Source organism: Strongylocentrotus purpuratus, unplaced genomic scaffold, assembly GCF_000002235.5.
Source record: "Strongylocentrotus purpuratus isolate Spur 01 unplaced genomic scaffold, Spur_5.0 spur5_scaffold_7, whole genome shotgun sequence".
In the NCBI taxonomy this organism is placed as follows: domain Eukaryota; kingdom Metazoa; phylum Echinodermata; class Echinoidea; order Camarodonta; family Strongylocentrotidae; genus Strongylocentrotus; species Strongylocentrotus purpuratus.
The window spans coordinates 26,151,538-26,174,215 of NW_022145613.1; positions in this window are offsets into that span (position 1 = coordinate 26,151,538).

A 22,678-nucleotide genomic window follows, 5' to 3' on the forward strand; every position below is an offset into this window, starting at 1 on the left:
CAAAATTGGCTTACCCGCGGTTTACCCGTGGTATGCCCGCGGAACAGACGCCGGCGACTGTTCCGCGTCCTTATCGCGGGTGAAGCGCGGCGGTACCGCGGCCTACCACGCTTACACGCGGTACACACGCTAATGCACGTGATAACAACGCGGTACAGACGCGGAACAAACGTGCTATGACCGTGCTCCACCCGCGATTACCCGCTAAAATTTCGCGTCCAATTCCGCGTGTAACCACGTCTTAACCGCGGCCGTAGCACGTCCTAGCACGTTCGTTCCGCGTCTGTACCGCGTCTTTACCGCGTGTGTACCACGTGTACCGCCCGCGATTACCCGCGGTCTAAATTTTTGGGCAGCCCAAAACTTTTTCGCGCGGCCAACCGCGTGTGAATTTCTTACCGCGTGTAACGACGGGTAAAGTACTGCTGTATCGCGTCTTTATCGCGACCTCACAGCGTCCAACAGCGTCTGCTTCACGGGCAGAAATTTTTGGCCGTGATTCGGCCGCGATACGCCCGTGGGAGGGCTGTGTGACCGGGCCTTAAAGCATAAAGGAACTGAGATGTCTAAAATAAAAGGCCATTATTTTAGTTCTAGGGATTTATTGTAGTTTTTCGAACAAAGTTTCTCTTAGTAACATCTTTCTTTTCAAAGTTTTGTCGTCCGAGAATAAGTTGATGCATTTAAGAGCATTGTGGTATAGCAGTTCTTTCATTTGCCACTTAATGAAGAGGTTGGAGGTTCGAATCTCTGCCTTGGGCGTATGGCATCCAGATATTTCATCTAGCTGTCTGTCCCCATCCAGGCGTTAAATGGGAACCTGGTAGGACTAGGGTAATACTATGGATACCCCTTTGTTTAAAAAAAAGAGATTACATTTGTTTTTTTTTATCTTGCACGCTCGTGGACTGAAACATTGTGAAAAAGTATATCTTTCATAGGAGATGTTTCGTACATAAACTTGTCAAGAGCACTTCGCGTGAGCTGATATTTTCTACGAAAAAAGCTGATCTAATATTTTATTATTTCCCTTACGTATGACGTTAGAGTATCATATAATATAGATATCTTTTTACATTTCCATGTATGCGACAAGATGTTTTTGATGCGACCTGGATGCGACCTGCCTAAGGATAAGCTGTATCTGTAAGCATAATTGATACCTTTCAAAATCCATTAATAGCTAGAGAACGTGCGAACAAGCAATGTCCTGTCCGTCTGTCTGTCTGCCTCCCCTCACAAAAAAGGGGTGACATTCTATTTAAAGAGCACTCTGACGACCTTCTTTTATATTTCAATTCAAAGTTCCTCGCAGTTTGCAAATAATGCAACAACCGTAAGAAAAACTGCATTGACAAGTATACGTGATCGAGCACATTTAATTTACGCAGGAGAACAATGAACTAACAAAATAGTACATCATGTCACGTGATTCTAGAATTACACTACTTCCAAGTAATAAACCAAAACATAACAAAAGTACTTTGGAAGTAGTTGAAATTATTTGATTAAACGGATATTAAGCCTAAGTAATGTATAGGTAATCAAGCTAATGCCAGAAGGAATCGTGTTGTATCTCAACCGTGATTGAAATTTAACAAAATAATGAGAAAAATCGTAAAAGCATGTCAAAGAAAATAATGCAAGCTACATGTAAAAGGGTTTTTGTTATGCCTTTATTATCTTCTTACGCGGCGTCTTCCAATTTTGTGATGGTTTCTTTCATTATACAAAACGAGGCTCCATTGCGTTTTACGCATTCATTGCCATGACAACGAAACTGTCGATATCATTCTCGTTCCGTCTACCCGAAACACACTTTCATGTCCGCCTCTCTGTCTCTCTGTCGCTCTCTCTCTCTTTCTTTCTCACTCACCAACTCAATCTCATACTCTCTGTCTCTGTTCGTCTGTCTGTCACTCTATCTCTCTCATGTCTCCATCTACTTCAGCCTTCCGGTCCCACCATCCACCCCCCTCTCTCTCTCATACATATACATGCATCAATATTTCCTCCCGATTTCTCTTTCTCCTTCTTTTCTCTCAGTTTCTCTGTCTATCTTTCTCATACCCACAATTTTATTTATTTTCTCCTCCTTTCTCTCCCCTCCTCCCCGTCCTCCCCTCTCGCTCTCTCTCTCTCATGCTCTTTCTTTCTTTCTCTCTCTCTCTCTCTCTCTCATACACATACATGCATACATTTCCTCCCTATTTCTCTTTCTCCTTCCTTTCTCTCAGTCTCCCTGTCTATCTCTATCGATTTTCCTCATACCCACACTTTCATTTAGTTCCTCCTCCTTTCTCTCCTCTCCCCTCCTCCCCCTCTCTCTCTCTCTTGCTCTCTTTCTCCCCTCTCTCTCTCTCTCTCTCTCTCTTCCCCTCTCTCTCTCTCTCTCTCTCTCTCTCTCTCTCTCTCATACACATACATACATCAATTTCCTCCCGATTTTCTTTCTCCTTCTTTTCTCTCAGTTTCTCTGTCTATCTTTCTCATACCCACACTTTCATTTATTTCCTCCTCCTTTCTCTCCCCTTCTCCCCGTCCTCCCCTCTCACTCTCTCTCTATCTCTCTCACGCTCTCTCTTTTTCTCTCTCTCTCTCTCTCTCTCTCTCTCTCTCTCTCTCTCTCATACACATACATACATCAATTTCCTCCCTATTTTTCTTTCTCCTTCCTTTCTCTCGGTCTCCCTGTCTATCTCTATCGAGTTTCCTCATACCCACACTTTCATTTAGTTCCTCCTCCTTTCTCTCCCTCCCCTCCTCTTCCCCCCTCTCTCTCTCTCTCTTGCTCTCTTTCTCTCTCTGTGTCTGTCTCTCCCTGTCTCTCACACACACGCGCGCGCGCACACCCCACACTAACATTTCCTCTCTGTTTTTCTGCATCAAGCACACATAGATTACCCTGACCCAATAATGCGCAAACATTCACTTGAACACCAATTTCCTCCACATCTTTATGTCTGTTTGTCTGCCTCTGTATCTCCCTGTGTGTGTCTCTGTCTCTTTCTATCTCTCCTTTTCCCTCACATCTCCATCTTTGTTTGGTGATCCTGATGGGTGTGTCTCCCCTCTCATTATCTCCTATATCATTCATTTTCCATTTATTCTTCATCCTTTCTATCTCTTTCCTCCGAGAACACATTAGTGCCAATTTTAATACTGCTCCTGTCGAAACATCTACACTTCAAATTATAACATTACGCCTTTCGAGCGAACTCGCCTAAAACGAGCAATATACGCACTGGGTACACACTTGAAAGTTGAAACGATTTAAAAAGGGGATCTGCGCCAACATTTTGTCTCAATTTTAGAAAAGAGGTTCTACATTTCAACCCGATAACCAATCCATATGTTATATGGAAAATGAAATGAGTCAATTATGAAAGGATTAAAATTACAATCATGATAGGAGATTATGCCCGCCTCCTCATGCGTGTTCATCCGATAAGACATTGTTCAATATCTTGTCATACAGAATTGTTAGCTTCTCGGCTTTTTAAATTTCCTTCTTTCCCCTTTTCCACCTTTCTGTTTCCAGCAGAGCAAATTACAATGAAGTGACATTTTGAGTGAATTATTATAACCATGAATACATGTATCATGACTTTTAACTCCTTTTTCATAATACTGTAAGTTTCGTGATACAGAGCTAGCCTTGTATTGTATTGTGTCGTATTTGCTCAGACAAGCCAAATCAATGCGACATGTCTAGCGATGCAAAAAACGGTTTGAAAATTCAGTAAAGGGCTGTATTTCCGATAAAAATACTGACAAAATATACGATAATGACAAAACACATATTCATAGAAGCAAGTCTGATTGTATAAAATTGAGATAAGGATATAGAAAAAGGCAGATTACGAAACGAGATTATTAAGATTAAAAAAATTGGGTATTGCAAGAAATAGAAGAAAAGTTTGTTGGAGTACATTCTGTATAGGTCTATCATAGTTTTACATTGTAGATTATCTATTGCTTTGATAGTATGGCAAAACATTTTTATTTCAGCTTTTAGATTATGTTATCAATCTTGTCACTCCAACACACTTTTCGCACTATGTTATCTCTACCAACGTCGATTTTTTTTGTGTGTGTGGAAGATCCTTTCATATTATCATTTCTTAACAGTCCCTCTACATTTTAATATGTCTTTATCGTTCCCTGCATGGCTTTAACTTGCCATCTTTCTTAGTTTTACTCCTTGTTTTCAAGGACTACTACTACTACTACTACTACTAATATAATGATGAAGACGATGGTTAAAGCAAAGGTTGGTATAATGCATATTGCCGTGGACTGCATGCAAACTTTTTCTAGACATTCTCTCCCGTCATGAAAGTGCCTACAAACCGATATTAATTAAATTTTTCCAATTTCCGCAGAAATGAGAACAATGACAATCTTCAAACACATGATTTGGATCCTGTAACAGTTTTTCAATATACGACCTTTACCAGTAGCCAATCGAGGGCGCTTACCCCCCCCCCTCCAAACCCACTGCGTTAACTTAACATCTTACACATCGAGAATAACAAAAAAAAGTTTTGCTCCCATTTAAGACCCCTGTTGCTAATTCAGACGCCACAAGTGACCCTACAATGTGATGTTTTTTTCTTTCTTTCTCTTATTCTTCTTAATATTGTCATTATTATCATCATTTTGTTTTATTTCAGTTTAGTTTTTAGCAAAAAGGCATCCAGAAATCTGATGACATTTTCCCCTCTTCGATTGTCAGGGATTTTTCAGGCTTGTGCCCTACACGCCCCCTGCCAAAGCATCCGCCACTGTATATCAATCGTGACGTCATCATGACGAGAGAGAGAAAATGTCGCATATATCAGAAGCAGAGTACCTTCAAGGTATAATCCTTTTGAAGGTTATTGTAGCTCTGCTTCTGGCGATGTTATTTGTTTTTGTTTTCCGTTTCCATTTCTCCCCAAGCAATTCTTTCTAACACTGATTGAGTGTATTACGTATAAGAGTACCGTCTAATAAATCTACAGGGTGTATTGAAAGTGAAAAGCGGCAAAACAGTCTTTCTTGTTCTGCAATTACTCAACGTGAAATAGATGTAGGACTACTGTTTCTTCAGTTTGTATATGCGGAAGACAAAGGGAAAGATAACGAGAGGGGACGGAAGTGAGGTAGGGAGATAGAGAACGAGAGAGAGAGAGAGAGAGAGAGAGAGAGAGAGAGAGAGAGAGAGAGAGAGAGAGAGAGAGGCTTGAGAGGCAGGCAGACAGAGAAACAGAGAGAAAAAGAGTGAGTGATAGAGAGAAGGGGGAGAGAGAGAAAGGGAAAGAGAGAGAGGAGAGAGAGAGAGAGAGAGAGAGAGAGAGAGAGAGAGGGGGGGGGGGGGGGAGGGGGGGGGGCATGTGTGGTTGGTGGAATAAATGGACGCCAACATCGAAAATTGAAGGGGATCGATTTTAACCAAAGAACAACTCCAACGGGAACACAGTTTGGATATCAATGTTAACAAATCTTTCTCTAATACGAAGAACACTTTTGAACTTTCCTGCGTAAACAAAATATTCAAATGTGATTTTGGTAGGTCGATTTATAGTTTGACAAATGTCAAGGTAAAAAAATGAATGAATAATTTAATACGTCAACCAATACAAGTCTGTTCGCTTGTAATTAATTCGTATACCCTTATTTTTAAATCAGATTTAAGTCGTTTAACAAAAATTGTCCCTTGCATTATGACACCTTCATTACTGAATATCTCTTTTATGTTAAGCACTGAACGAATTCCCCCGTGGTGCAAGGGACCGAAAACAAGTGAGGATACCCCCTCCCCCCATGTATTTTGCAATTTAGAACAAATACCTGTATTGTACAGTATACCTCTCAACCAGCTTTAATGTATACCAAGTTGACTTGAAAGCAAGCTGCTCGATGCAAGAGCAGAAATTGAAATAATAAAAAAAACAGATTATCTGAATCTCTATTTTATAAAACTTGATGATCCCTAATATCATACGGGAACTTAAGATTTCAGAATCGGTAATGTAAATGAAGTGTATTGTACCAATAAAATTGTACTCATTCGTTCACAATTATTAAAGGTAAAGACCAGTATTGGAAACGCCCCAATTTCAAAAAATGAAATGGAAGCTCTCATTACCAATCACGTGAAAGAATATGTTTTGACTAATACATGATGATAAAAAATTTGCCGGGAAACCGCCTAATAATTCATATATTTGGTAAATTTGTTTCTCTCATGGTCTGTGAGAGAGATAGGGTAGTCCCATATACATCTTTCTGTGTATAGTGCTTGTAACTTTACGAAGAATGGGCCAAGTTTCTTATCATTTTGATGATTCCAGAACCTTGCAGATGCTAGATGCTAGATGATCAACCTTTTCTGATCGATTCCACAACGCTTCTTTCACAATGCAATCGCATGACCATTACTAGTCTTTACCCTTTAAGTAAAAGTGTTCGATAATTTTTATCTTTTCTTTTCCTGGACGTGTTGTAAGACACTGTAGAAATAAGAAACGAGGAAGAAAATAGAAACGAAGTGATATAAGTGTATGGGTTGTTTCAGATTGAACACAGTAAAATATCACATTCACCCATTTGAAATTAACAAAAATTTAATCATAATTATAAGCTGTTAAACCTTCACAACTCTCTCGTTATGTGTCCGATTTCTTTCAAACTTTCATCAACTCGTTTCTCTCTTCCCCCCCCCCCTTCTCTATCACACAGTTCGAAATGTTCCAAAGTAACATCATCCTTTAAGTAACAAACATTCTCAGCCTTTTTTCTGCGAAGCACCATCTCCTCAGCTTGTTCAAATTTGTATACTGCATCTATGATAGTTTCTAGTGCTATCACCATGGAAATGGCACCACCCGTATAGGTTAATTAGTCTAGCAGATCAGACCTTATGTATGTCATAAATCTTGGGTTCTGGTATTAAAACTGCTTTAACATAGTTCTTGTCTCCAATTAGCTCATCCCGAGTTTTGCTTGTTTGTTTACTCGTTTCTTTCTTTTCTCGCTGAATTTTTAAAAGCAGTAAATGGATTCTGAAGATGATTAGTTAAAACTGAAAAAATGTACAGAACAAAAATGTTTCTGAAATCTCAAACACAGCTACAGACATGCTAAACTACGTGCTTATTGAGTTGACCATATCAAATTAATTTCATTATCGTTCTTTGTTTATCACTTGGGTGATATCATTTTTTCTATCAAAGTAGTTTGACAATTGATTATTTATATTTCTTTTAATGTTCACTGTGTTTAATATTTTGATACAGATCGGATGAAATGAAGTCACAAAACCAGGTATATCTTACACTTACTTTCCCTCTTTTACAGTATTCAATAAAAATTCAATACGATATGTGTTTCATTATATTCTGTTCCGGAACATAGAAAGAAAAGCCTATGAACTAACAGACTACGAGATAATTCTTCCGTAATTTATTAAGAATGACTTGACTTGCGTCATGCTAGTAAATGCAAAAAATCATCCACCCCAAGCTACGCACACTTCTAAACAAAATAAATCCACTCTTTTCACCAACAAGAACATTATGATAATTTATACTAATTTAATGAATTATCGAGTATCTAAGTACTTGTTATGGAGAATCTAGTTGGCATGAGCAACGGAATGACTTGGCAATAACATGTGGCTTGACGGACGTGATGTTTTCTCGTCTGACTAATTTCTTTTTATACCAACCTATACATAATTTGATTACTCCTTTCAATCAGAAAACAATTTGCGTCAAACAATCGCAGGGAGAACGCCCCCACCTCCGTATCTACTCTGTATGGACAACACAAGGATATTGCAACAGCGTGATGTGGTCCTCAAATGTTTGTGTAACTTTTTCAAAGTTTTTTAATCATAAAACTATTATTTATAGGGAGACTGTCTCCTATGAGTACCCTTGAAAGTAAATTTGGCCATTGCTTCGAAAGAGTGATGGCAGGAATTCGGATCCAGGTATGATTAATTATTACAGCGTTAAAATTTAAGTGTGGTGAGGGTGTGGGTGGGTGTTTGTGTGTGTGAATGTGTGCGTTGTGTGTGTAGTGTGTGCGTGTGTGTGAGTGTAAAGTGTTAGTATATATTATGATTGTGATTGAGGTATAGGGAAAGCGAATCTTGTCTTTTCCTTGAAATATTAATGTATATTTGTTCGAGATGTATTGTGGTAATTTTCTTCTTTTCTTTTTAAATGATGTACTCGGCCCTACTTTATTTTTAAATTATGAAAGAAAAGACCAGTTTACAAATACCATCTGAACATACAAAGTAAACAAATATATATATTTTTAAGATTGATTGAAAAATTAATTTGGAAAAAAACAATCATTCCCTAGTCACGTACTCACATAATTATATTACATAAAAATCCGTTCCAACGCTTTTAATTGTATAAGAAAATAAATCTATTCAGCCAAATGCATAAAAAAGATACCACTGTTTGAAAAAGTTATGTCAGCTGTTCCAACTTATGATATGGAAAGATACACAGCAAAGACAAATGCTAAAGAAGATGATTTCGTAAAAACATTGTTTCATTTTACCAAATGTTTCTGAGTGTCTATGTTCAATTCGATTGCTTGTTTTTGTCTTACAAAATTGGTGTACAAATTATGTTTTGTCAAGTTTAATATATTATATGTCGCTATGTGGCCGAGGTTATTTTGTAATATTTTATTGCTTGAATATGTATGTGGCAAGTCATGGAATAGTGCATTTATCGATATTTTGTGAAAATGATAATGTTGATAAATGATAAAGGAACCCTGTGGAAGAGTTAATAGAAAGAAAAGATTATGTTCCATCTGTAATTTTAATCACGAAAAACCACATTCCGTAGATGTTGTACACTGTTGTACTAACAATGATCGAATTTTTTAAAGATGATATCCCTCGCAGTGATAATAAAATGACCTTTCATTCATTAGCAATACGTTAAGACTTACTTTTGTACCCGCTTTTTGCTTCATTACAATAATTATAAGCTTTTCTCAAGGATATTGAGTCTTTCACGAGTGCCCTTGAATGTAAGTGTACGCATTGCTTTAATGGAGTATTGTCAGATTTTAGAAATCCCCTGTGATCAATTAGAGAAGCATTAATACTTAAGTTGTATCTGGGTATGTGAGTTTGTGTGAGTGTGTGTGTGCGTGTTCTTGTGCGTGGATGTGTGTGTGTGCGTGCGTGTGCGTGTGTGTGGTCAAGGAATTAAAACCCTTGTCCAGTCCTTCATTCATTGCAATTACTTTCAAAAGTAGAATATACCACACGATCACAAAGACTTATAATAAAAAAAGAGACTTTTAGGAGTGAATTATGGAATTTTAGCCTGGGGCAAATGTGCAAGCCCGTCATTGAACAGAATCTATCTTCTTGAGAAAAAAATCCATAAGTATTATAAGTCATTCAGGCTTTTGAGAACATACAGATACACTCTACAGATTTTACTCTTTTTTTTTTAAAGATTCGTGATCTGTTTTCTTATTATATGGAGATTTGTATGTTTTCGCCCAGTATGAATGAGTTACCAGAAGTTCTTTATGATAAATACCGAATTGCACAGCTACCCATCAGGTGAACGGGCTCCTATATCACCTTCTAAATCCATCCCTATTTGCTAATAAAATGTTAACTGTTACAGGACCCAAACTTTTGAATTCCCTTCCCAAAGAATTGAAAAAGAGACCCACTATATATGGTTAAAGAAAAGCAGTAAAATGTTTTAAAAATGGACAAACAACCCCCCCCCCCCCCATTTCCGTATTTCATGATTTACAAAACATTCTGTCGAATAAATGGTTACTATGAGGAATATTTAATTCCAGATAAATTAAAGAAATACTAATGTTGTGTGTAAAAATGTATCATTCTTTGTTAAATTTGCATCGAATATGAATAGGAGCAACCAATCAATACAATGTATAAAAGATCTCCTAGAAAAATAATACTTTAACAAGCATAAGTTGACGTATTAAAGGTAATACAAAGTTTTGGGAAATTTTAAAAAATTGGGTGGATAGTGAATCTTTACAATTTTGATATATTTGGATGCCCTTGTGGATGTATTATAAGCACTAAAAAAATAAACCCTAAAACACTTCTGTTTTCGAGAAAAATTGAATATAAAAATTTACCGGTGCTCCCGGTAAATTTTGATATTCAAATAGCGCCTACGGCCGTACAATGGCAGCTGCGACCATGAAAATCTCAGAATATGTCGTTGTGATATATAATTTCCAAACGGGAATAGCTAATCGGGCGATTTTAGTCAAGAAACATTGTTTCATAGCTAAATTGATATCTTGACCTTGAGAGGGAGCTATACAACATAAAGAGTTTATTATTTATAATTTCATAACTTTAGACACGATTTCATCCGGGACAACGATCAATGAATGTTGTAGGAACGCATATGCTTCCAATATGTTAATTTGAACCAAATTCATGACCCCATACCAAAACTTTGTAATACCTTTAAGCACTAGTATTGTGCGTCGCCTTATGAAATGTGCAAACTTGACAGCGGCCCATCACATAATTCGAAAATGATTTATATTATGATGTATATATAATATTCTTTTTAGTTTGACGTGGAATAAATAAATGAAATGATGTACAAGGGGGCATCGAATGTAATACTGCATTTGACTTTCCTTGAATCATGTTTTATTTACATTTTACTATTTTCTTTTTTCAAAGACAGGAAGCGAAAAGTCAGCTTCAAAAGCTCATGACTCGAAACCTTTACCATACATATTTTCATTATTTGTTTTCTAAAGGAAACGGATCTGCGACATCCAAGATCATCCTTGCTCATTGGCACATACAAGTCCACTGCTTGCGTCATCTAAAATACACTAAAAGTGAAGTACTTGACGGAAATACTGAGAATAAAATTGTCGAGAAAATCCTTAGAATTTAGAGAATCTACCATGACTAAAATGCTTCTCAATTTTCTGCTTAACTTCTCAAAAATAATTGAGATGCCCTTTGAGGCAATACGAGACTTGGCTTTACATTGGCTGTATTGTGTTTCTACTGTATCCTCCAAGTTGTATTAAGCAGTTGCATCACTAGGAACATTGTCACATATTAGAATATGGCCGAGTTTGCTCAGGTGTAAGTAAAGGTTAAACTGCAAGTAAAGGGTATAATTATCTTGCAATGAATGATGACAATCTGACATGTTCGGCCGATTGATTTGTGCTCAGTCGGAAAATGAGAGATTTTTTTTCTCGATTAAAAGAAATTTTGAGAACCTGACAAGCCTTGAAGAAAAACAATTAGTCATTCCCTTCATTAATAGTATTGTTGGTTCTTTTTATAATGCACAGACTCGCTGCTATTGTTCTGCTATTAATGCGTGAGTTTCATTGTGTGCTGGGTGTGTTTGAGATACAGCTGTTCAGGTATTACCATAATTAGACAACTCTCTCTCCTCCTTTCTGTTAATCATATAGGCAAGCAGGATTAGAGGATCGACTTGTGGTTTATAGAACAAAGAGTGAAGAAAATAGTTATTGCGTAAGGGTTCCTCTGGAGACATAATTAATTACGACCTAAGAGACATTGATCAGGCTTCTTGAACGTGTCTGCATTAGAAATTATCACGTGGAGGCTCTCGTGTGGTCACTGTGTAAGGGCGACATCTTCACTTTCAAGTCCAGTCAATTATATTGAGACTACTAATTTGGGTATTAGGAGGAGTAGTAGTAGTAGTAGTAGTAGTAGTAGTAGTAGTAGTCGCTCTATGCAGAGCAGATTTATTTCATTTTCCACATGATATAAACAGTGACAAGATAGTCACAATAATAAATGGAATGATATAACCAATAAAATTATCATTGCAATATCTTTGACACTTTTTTGTATAGTCTTTATAATGCAAAATTATTAGTTACTGGAAATGAAAAACGAACCTACATGGAAGCAATGATTGTTAGGTGAAGGTGCGTACAAGAGTAATTTAATCTATATACATTCATAACTGAATTTTGGAAGATTACGGAGTCAAAGAAACATGACAGACACAGTGAAAAAAATAGAAACAGTGGCAGGATGACAAGATGAGGATGGTAATTTAATTTTTGAAAAGGTTGAGAGACTGATAAACAAGAAGTGGGGAAACGGCAGAAAGAGAAGAAGAAGAAGACAGAGAGAGAGAGAGAGAGAGAAAGATTGTTGGTAGAGGGAGAGGCAGAGATAGATAGAGAAAGGGGTAGAAATAGAGAAAGAGAGAGAGGGAGGGAGAGAGAGAGAGAGAGTGAGAGAGGGAGAGAGAGAGAGAGAGAGGCCATGGAAGAATTATTTTTTGAGCAGTATTTTATGATCATAGACGAGTCACAAATTTCGATTATACGTCTGCAACAAAAAGCGCTTGAGAGCATTTTGTAATAGAACCTTGAGGCACGCCACATTCAATTGTCTTTATAGAAGAATTTGCATCGTCTACGAGTACGAGTAAGGTATTTTATCACTCATCATGAGGTGATGAGGAGGATGATACTGATGATGATGATAATAAAAGTAATAATGATAATAATTATAATGATAGTAATGATAATAAAAATGATAATATCAATATTAATGATAAGCATTATATATCAAACACATATTGCCTGCAAAATATAAATTCTGAAAAATTAACTTTTACAAAAATGATATTATCTAGGTTGATAAATATCGGGGTCTGATTTCATTTTGGTTGTGTAGACAAGAAATTTATTTCAGTATCAGTGGGTGTAGGAATGATTGACAGATGGAAGAAATGACTTATAATATGTCAGCGGATAGATGGATTAATAGTTGCATGTAATGGAAAGACAGAATGAGTCTCTTGTTAATGTCTGCAAAGTGCCATCAAGTGGATTGAAGCCGAATGAAAATACTGTATAGAGCAAATTTGACAACCCACTTGTTAAAGAAAGATGAAAATGAAACTAGAACGCGAATCTGCTTTTGAAACATGATGCAGGGTGATATGAAACGATGATTTCCCCCCCCCCCATCATTATAAACATCGTTGCCAACCACTTACAGGCATAAACTAACAAGAACCATTGACAACGGAGCGTTAGATTACATATACTGATTAAAATAAGACACGGAAAATCCAGACTTTCCCTATAACAATCACAAAAATAAGCCCCCAGTCCCAGGAAACATTTCGATGTGAACTAAAGTATGACCACGTGGTATTCCTTTGCTGAATTCAGGAGAGCTCAAAGACTTTCGGATCACAATTATCATAATTGTTTTTCATTAGTTTAGTGAAAGTGAGACATCCAAATTGAATAAAGTAAACATGGCCTAGAACGTTGGAGTACCCCCAGTCAGTGACTATCAATTTATTTTGGTATGCACTATATAATTTATGATTCTATACCTCACTTAAGAAATCCAGGTATCTGATTGGTCGAAATTGCAGTCATAGTTTTAACTGTTCCTGTAAAATTCCAGTAAAATTCCAGTTACTGGGAAAATAGGTCAGTCTTGGTGAAATACCCATAGGTTCACATGTTAAAAACTGGTTTGAGCGATCGCGGATACCGTACGTGTGCGAAGAATTGGTTTGTATTTTGAATACGGCAATCTCGATCGTACTGAATTCCAAACAAGGCAAAAATGGCTGAAGAAACTCTCCCAAGATTTCAACTTCTTGATGATGATCAAATGCAAGACTTGCTGACAGCAAGAACACCAAAAAGGGTACGTGAAATTTTCCAGAATTTGTATTCAAAATAAATCTAGTAGGCCTAGATTCTAGTAGTAGTGCTAAAATCCTTCCCGTAGAGATTGCACACATCCCTATGCATTGGCCATTGCGCACTCATTGGCCGGATGTTTTAATTACCAGAGATTCAAACTAATATTGCTCGTGATCCTGAAGGTGATACTCAATAAGTGAGGTATCATATGAAAGCGCAGGTTTTTCTCCGTATTCCCCACAGGGCCGGCCCACCCCCAAATTGTAAAAATATCTTCCTTAGACTAGAATCTAGATCTAGTCTACTCTCAAAGATACACTCATAAAAAACAACCGTGCAGATAAACTAGAGAAAGGCCAAGGTGGTGTCATAAGTTGACTCTTTTTTTCGGCATATAAAAGTATTAATGACTGCTTTAATATTCGAGAAATAGTTGTTTTCATACGCTCTCGGGAAGGTTATAATTGGGCTATTACCCTCGGCACGCCTCGGGCAATAGCACAATTGTAACCTTCCCTTGAGCGTATAAAAACAACTATTTCTCTCAAAGAAGTCATTAATACTATAATAATAGTCCTCAAACACATTTACAAAGTTGTTAATGTACCGAACGAGTAGACTTACTGGACAGTTCTGTTCTTATCAAATCTATACGATTCAAAATGACCACACAGCATACTTTGGCATATTATGTTTATTTTCAGTTTAAACTTATGGATTTCCACTTTCCAAAGTGATTTTGAATTTGTTTCATTAAAGGTAGCCTTTAACCTTACGATGTTTTTTCAAGAATCGAACTAGATTTGGTCCAAATGATAATTTTTTACCAATCATGAACAAATAATGATATCATATTTGTTGCTTGCAGGTTGCGGATGAATAATTCGGTAATGGGTATGTTAGTTATGTCTATATTCCATTTGTTTTGGATCCAGAAGGGCGTTAACTCGTGTACATCAATATGGTATAAACGTTCGTCTGGCTCTGTACAGACAATTTTATGCAATCGCTGATTGATTTCATTCTGAATCGAAGTGACTGGTAATGAAATAACACAACCGTAACTTCAGAGCTATTTTTGTTTGTTTTACAAAGATTTGGCTAAATCGTTGCTAATACATAAATATATCATTTTTTAGAAAAGCCTATACTTTTCATTAGTATACTTCCATCTTGTCTTTTGCTCTTTTGTTTCCAACCTTAAATTCTTTTCATTTTATCTTTTCATTTTATCTTTTCATTGTTCTTAAATGATTTATATGTGCAATTTCCTGTTCACATTCAAGGCATATTCAAGATAAAAAGGGCTACTCTGACGTTATAAAGCTAGAACAAATAAATATTAATTAATTAGTAAATAAAAAGATTTAATATATATCTATATATATATATAACTGTAAATCAGTGTATATGCAATACACTTTTTTATAGTTATTATTTTCATTATCATTATTATCATTATTATTGATATCATCGTCATCATCATAATCAATGATTAACATTAACATCGTTAACATCACTCTCATGATCATCTTTAGTATTGAAGGTCTATCACAAGTTTATGCTCGCACTACAAATAAATAGACATGGCCGTAATATGCAGGGAGGGTTGCAACAGCTCCCCCACCCCACACACACAATACACCCCCGAGCATTTTGAAAATACCATTTGCCTATTCGTTCATATGTTTCTTCGGGCATCGAATTGTTTTCATTGGAATATTCATGCCAACATAACTGTGATGACAATATCAGAGATAATGGGTTATCATAATGCTACCATAAATAATAAGGAATGTTCGACCGCTTTGCTGGCTCACTTTTTATCAGAACCTGAAAAAAGGGTTGATAATTTGGCCATGAAATTACAGCCCCTGAAATTGTACCTGTAGGATGTAGGCCAAAAGTTATAAATACTTAAAATAAACTGAAATGAAAAACAAATAAAAAAATGAGTAAAACAAGAAAGTATGCAGTAGATGACTGACTTACATGGCTGCAACACTGGCCGGTAAACCGTGAAGTCTCGGGAAAGGCATTTTTCCGCAGTAGCTTCCCGCGTCAATAAAGCATCAGTATCGTTTCAATATTTTATTAAGCGGCCGTAAGTTGTACAGACAACACAACTGTGGAATCAGACATAACGTGATAGGAAAGGCATAATCTCTTTTGGAAAGCGATGAATATTCTTGAAAAACCGGTCAGCTTTGAACCATTACGCACGACAATCCGTCAAAACAATTGTGATTAAAAGTCAATGAAAGCGTGCTTAGCTTCAGCAAACAAATGTTGCATGTATTTTGCCAGACGATCCGCACACGATACTTGTTATGCTTTTTAGAGAAGCATCGATAACACGTGTTATCGATGCGTGGAAAGATGCCGCCTTTCAAAACGCACAAAAAAGGGGAAGGACGACAAATATATTTGTCATAGTCATTGTAATACTTCATTTACACCGGCAAACCGACCCCCCCTCTCTCTCTCTCTCTCTCTCTCTCTCTTCCTTTATTCGCCACTTGATGTGGGGAGGGAGGGGGAGAGGAGTACCCCAACCTAGTATCTACGCCACTAGATCAGTTTAATTCGACTGAGATGCTCGCAAAATGATTAAAGCTTCCTGTAGCGCCCATTAGTCAAATTGGACCGTAGCCTATTGTTCGCGGGGAAGCCATATATTTGTGAACTCCATCTAATTTATATGATGCATCGTTAAAAAAAAACAACCTACTAATTTATTCATGATGACTGATCTACCGAACCAATCTCATTGAATACAGTGCAACGGAATATTGTAGGGTAGCCTCACCAAAATTAATACTGTTCTCTCTAAGGACGCTGCAATCATTATTATTACCTATATATGCTACCATGATAGGACACGCCAGCATTCAAGAAATCTGTTACTAACAGGTAGCCTCTTACTTGATCTGGACGGAGAGTGTCAAATGTAGATTAACGTCTATTCTGTTAATGTCCATTCTGTTCTATTTTATTTTCATCGTTATTCATAATCGGTTTTTGTCAATACACGCATAAAACAACATCCATAGGGGCCTGTGATTAAAAAAAAAAGTACATGCTTGCTTGAAATGCCGCTTCTCATAGCTATCATGGCTCTGCTCTTTCAAGGCATCACGTGATCACTTATTTATCCATAGAATTCCATTTATTTTGTTTATTCCGATACTTTTAAATATTGTGCTTTTACCCTTGAACACCCATTAGTTCGTTGACAATGCTTACACAGCTAATTCTTTACATCATACATTTTAGTAATGGTATCGTGTTTGTTCATATGTCTACATTAGTTGTACTCAACTTACACTCCTACCTTTTAGAAATAATAGCGATTCACCCCTCCCCCCGCGTAATACAACATTGGAGTTGGGGATTCGAATCCCCAACTCCAATGTTATTTACTCAGTATACACAGTGAGGCAAAACGGTAAGTAATCAAAGTCTAATTGTTTGTGACCTCTTTCCAAGCTGCTAATGACGTAAAACATATCATCCAAGGGCCGGATCTCTCGTGGGAAAAAAGGACGCCCCCTCCCCACCCACCCCCGACCACCGAACGTGACCGTCAAAGCTATCCATGGTAGATATGAACTGAAGTTGGTGTACTAAAAACACTTAAAAACAACACTACTCTACTTTACGTAGATCATCTCTGCATGTTGATTTTTCTCTTGGCGCATGCCGCGTTGGTACCCTTTTTATAATTATAAGCCCCTCTCCGTCTGAAATAATGTTGTTTGTTTTATCATTATCATTATTTTCCTCCTCCTCCTCCTCCTCCTCCTCCTCCTCCTCCTCCTCCACCACCTCCTCCTCCTTCATCTTCTTGTTATTCTTGTTCTTTTATTCTTCTTCTTATTATTATTATTAATGATAATTTTATTTTATTGTTATTATTATCAATAATGATATTATTACCATCGTGATCGTCATCATTGTCATCATTACATTTTATCATTTTAATGACCCTTTTCATTTTACTATTTTACTAATCATGAATGCAAAAGAAAAAGAAGGATGATCTGCCAAGGTTTTCGTGTTATAATAAAACAAACACATACACATAAAATATTATAATCTAAACTAAACAGCTCATTAGACCGTTGGTATCCAGGGTGGAAATCAAGTGAACATAAATAACACATAATATCCTGGCCATGATATTCTCATGAAAGATAAGACGATGGAAATTTTGCAACATAAAGATAATATCAAAAGTGGGTCAAAAGATTAAGGCCTAATAATGTTTCCTAAAGATCATAGATGATAATATTGTGACATTTTAAAAAAAAGGAGAATTAAATAGATTGTTAAGAAAATTGAAGGTTGATATGAATTTGTAAGTAAAGTATTTAGATCTTTATCATTCAAATGAATACAGATATTACTGAATAAGTAAAAATGTTTTATGATTACATATGCGTCATGATTATTTAGGGGTACAGAATATCATGTTTCAAGATGAGGGCTGAGTTAACCAGCGTGTCACCATGGTAATGCATGTTGCAACTGAAGTGTCACACATATTGGCTAGATCTGATGTTCCATTATGTAGTATGTAGTTAGAAGAATATATTAGAAGGTTTTGAACTCAACAAAATTATCAATTAATCAACTCAATCTGCCTTGTCAGCATCGGACAAGACATATGATTTTGCAAGTGCCATATAATTTGATCCATATTAAGTTTAAGCTATTTTTAGTCAAAATCTGGAATATGAGAGCATTTCTAGAGCAGCCTTTTTCATGGAACCGTGCTTCTGTGACATTTCTACTCACGTAGATTCCAAAAAGAGAGAAAGCTCACAAATTATTTGACACTTATAGCAGAACAGTTTCTTCTTTCCTTTTCTTCTTTCTACCAATTTTCTTATATCTTTTCTCCTCTCCTAATCTTTTTTTTGGGTAATATTTAAGGTGATTTGATCCTTTTCCGCTGTTAATTTGAGTTATTACATCGGCGGTTTTTTTTCTTCTCTTTACTACTTCAAATGCGTATTATTCTTATGTATTAGTTTTATATTGTTTTTACCTTTGGCTGGGAGGTTTGGTGATTTTCTTTATTTATATTTCCGTATATTACATTTGCATTTGACTAGGATGTAAAAACAGATTTTGCATCTACAATGTATATCCGATGCTTGTTATCCTGATTAAATATATATATATATATATACATATATATATATATATATATATATATATATTGTGAAGGCAAGCCTTGGTTGAAGCTACATAACGTACGTAGCTGTCTACCCCCTCGGCCCCCATAATGCACGTATAATATATTACTCGCGCGTACACAGGGGGGGGGGGGGGGGGGGGGGGGGTTGGGGGGTTAAACCCCATTTGGTATTTTTATGTGTGTAAACCCCTCCCCCCCCCCCCCCAAAAAAAAAAAAAAAAAAAAAAAAACCCTAACCCCCCCTACCCCCTTTGGATTTTTTTTTTTTTTTTTTTTAATTATTAAAAAAAAATATTCACATTTCAAATTTCAAGACCAAAAAAAAAAAAAGTGTCCTCTTACCACCCCTCCCCCCTCCCCCCCCCTTATTCAGCGGTCGGCTGAGTCGTTGCGATTTTGTTGGGACCAAAAAAAAAAGTGTCCTCTAATCTCCGCCCCCCCCCCCCCCCCCGCTTATTCAGCGGCTGGCTGAGTCGTTGCGAAATTTTCGGCCCGATTTATAAATGTTATACCCCCCCCCTCCCCCCCTCCCCCCTACCCCCCCCCCCCCCCTTGTAAAAAAATCCTGCGTACGCGCCTGTGAACAGGCCATGCCCTGATTGCGTGTATAATAGATATTATTTGAATGTATCGGACTGTGATTTGTGAACCATGCATCATTTTATAAACAGTCATTAAAATAGATGTGCATGTGCATGGTGAACACGGCTGTATCGGCGTGTTTAAAGCTTTGTCATGTAGTTCAACGTCTAGTTTTGCTATGCTGTAACCGACTAATAGCACTTTCATTTTTTCCGCTCGATGTTGCCTGACATGATAATGATTTTTTTTCCCTCAACCACCCCCAGCCCCCCCCCCCCCCCCTCCTGAGAAAAAAAAATGGCATCTAACAACATTCCCCCCCCCCCACCTTGTGAGTAAGAAAATTCGGGGGGGGGTGGAAAAATAAGGGGAAATCGGGAAAATCGGGAGGGGGAAATGGGGAAAAAATCAGGGGGAAAAATTAGAAGAAAAAAAATCAGGGAAAAAAAATTGGGGGAAAAATCAAACAAAAATCGGGAAATCGGTTTAAATTGGGTAATTATCAGGCCTGGATTTTTATAAATAAGTGTCTTGTAATGACCGTGTTGTAGAAGAATGACCATAAAAATAATCATGATAAAGCCCGATAGACCCCTGCATGAGTACAAAGATATGGGGATATTGAACTTAAGTTGAGTATTACAATTAATTTCATATTGGGAGTATCCAAAATAATTTTCTGTGCCGCATATCGGCGCATTATTCTGGATTTAAATCAACATGGTTTGACTTGTTAATGTTAAGTTTAGTCAGAAGGTGAGGGAAGGGGGTACATTTTATTTCTTGCCCTGGATGCCACAATTTCTAGATGCACCACAGACAGGGAGATAATAAAACCGCCAAAGATTCTTGTTTTTGTGCCTTGTAAATAGTTATAAAGGCCTAAATGTATAACTGACCTTAAAATCGGGCAAATCAATTCTCAAAGGTAGTTTTAAATTCAAATTCTTAAAGCAAATAGTTGGCACCAATTTTGCGCACAGAGATGAAGTTCGCTTTGCTAGTTTGTTTGCCGGCTGACATTAACATGTATTTTTTTTTCGGGGGGGGGGGGTAATGATACAATGTACATAGTTCATCATCAATCATGGTGTTGAAGATTTAAAATTTATCCAGATATGTATTACATTTTCGGATATAGATTTATCTAGGTAAGCATAAACCATTGAAAATATCAAATGTCAGAAATGCAATCTATTTAGATTGGGCTATTTTTCAAAAAGTGATAGAATATTTTCATTCTATATCTATATCTATGTCTCTCGCTCGCGCTCTCTCTCTCTCCCTCCCTCCCCCATCTCTCTCTCTCTTTCCCCAATAAATATTGTATTCATTTAAATCGTGCTATATGTATTATGTACATTTCAACATTCCGAAACACTTATGAAAATGGGCTCGTGAGATTTATTCTGTAAAATTAATGAAATAGGTCTGTAAATTACAAAGTGCTCTTATCATAATTGAAACGGCAGGGAAAATTATTCAACTCCAAGTAAACAATGACCACACAGTGCGATGCTCCACAGGTGTAGAGTGCATCTCGTCTCACGAAGAGGGAGAGGGGGGGGGGGGAGGTAGAGGTGGAAAATTTTAGGTGGATAACTGTAGGAGAACAAGGCTTTAAAATAAGAGGGTGTGTATGACGAGTGTGAAAGGCTGTCAAATCATTTTCTTTTTAGTATGCATACTCCACCTCAGTTAATCTATTTAATTCCTCATTCTCTTATTTTATTTATATTTTCGCCATTCGTTGGGGGACATGTTTCCCCCGTGTCCCCTATAGCTACTCCAATGATGCTCCCGATTCTCTGGGAAGTCCCGAAGTTTCTACTTTATTATCTATTTTAAAAGCCTTTGCTCAAATTAAAGTTTTACGAGTCAAATTTCGGCTTTAAGTAAGAAAAAAAAAAAATTAACAAAACATGACATCCCCCAATGTGCCAGGAATTTAAACAAAATGTATCATCGCGATATTATTCACCTTCCACGCATGCATATTCTTAATGTTTAAATTAAAAGTAATGAAATATCGACGTTATTTCGGATTGCTCTCCAAGGACAATATCCTTTATTCCAACCTTTTCCCTTTTCTCTCCTTTGTTAAAATTCACGTGTGGTGCTTTTCATATACACGCGCGAGGCCACATGATTCTTTTTCATAATATCGAACTGATCTATGAAATTCAAGCGCCATCATTTTTATCAGCATTTTTTCAGACCAGTTTTCGCTCTCAAGTTTCCAGCCATTTGACAGGTTTTAAGCAACGATTTAAAGGTAGGCTCAGACGCGGATCCATAATGGGGGTCAGACAGGCCTGCGCCCCCTCCCCCTAGCAAAAAAAAGGTAAAAAAAAAAAAAAGTTACGTAAATTGTACCTTTTAAACAAAAAGGTAAAGCGCCCCCCCCCCCGTTGCAACCAACAAAAAAGAGAGAAAAGTGTTCTTACCTCACCCCACCCCCGCTTATTTACTGGCTGGCTGAGTAGCCACAAAATAATTCCTCACAAACTTGACCAAAGAAAAAAAAGTGCTCTTATCCCCCCCCCCCCCCCGCGTATTCACCTGCTGGCCGATTCGCCACTAAATATTTTCTCACAAATTGGGCCCCCTCCCCCACCCCAATTGATTTCATGCATGTGAATTTCAGCAATTATTTACATTTTGACTATCCTAAACTTCACAGTATAAACCGTTGTTATGTGCTTAATAGTAATCCTTTCCTAATTGCTTTCAGACATCTCCTTTCACTTTTTTTTCACAGTGCAATCATATTTGATCGATACTCAGCTTTATATTTAAATCCTTTTAACCACGGCTCAATTTTCAAACGGGCCTTCGCTTTACCCTGTTCAACCCGTTCAAATTAGATTTGATATGAAAACTTGATAAGTTGTTAGTGCATGGAAGGTCGCGTGATACGGATTGTTAATTTTGTGAGAGATGAATCGCGGGGATCGTGCATGTGTCTATTAAATTTCCAATAGAAAACAGGTATGCAGCTCTAGTGGCGTATCCAGACCTTGGTCACAGGAGGGGGGCATTTCCTTAGCGATTCCTATTTTTAAGATGGCCCTGGTTTGTGCTAGGTTGGGACCCACAAAAGAACTGGAATGTGACCGATCAGTAGTAAGTTTTCGTTTTTTGAGAGAGAGTGTCTCT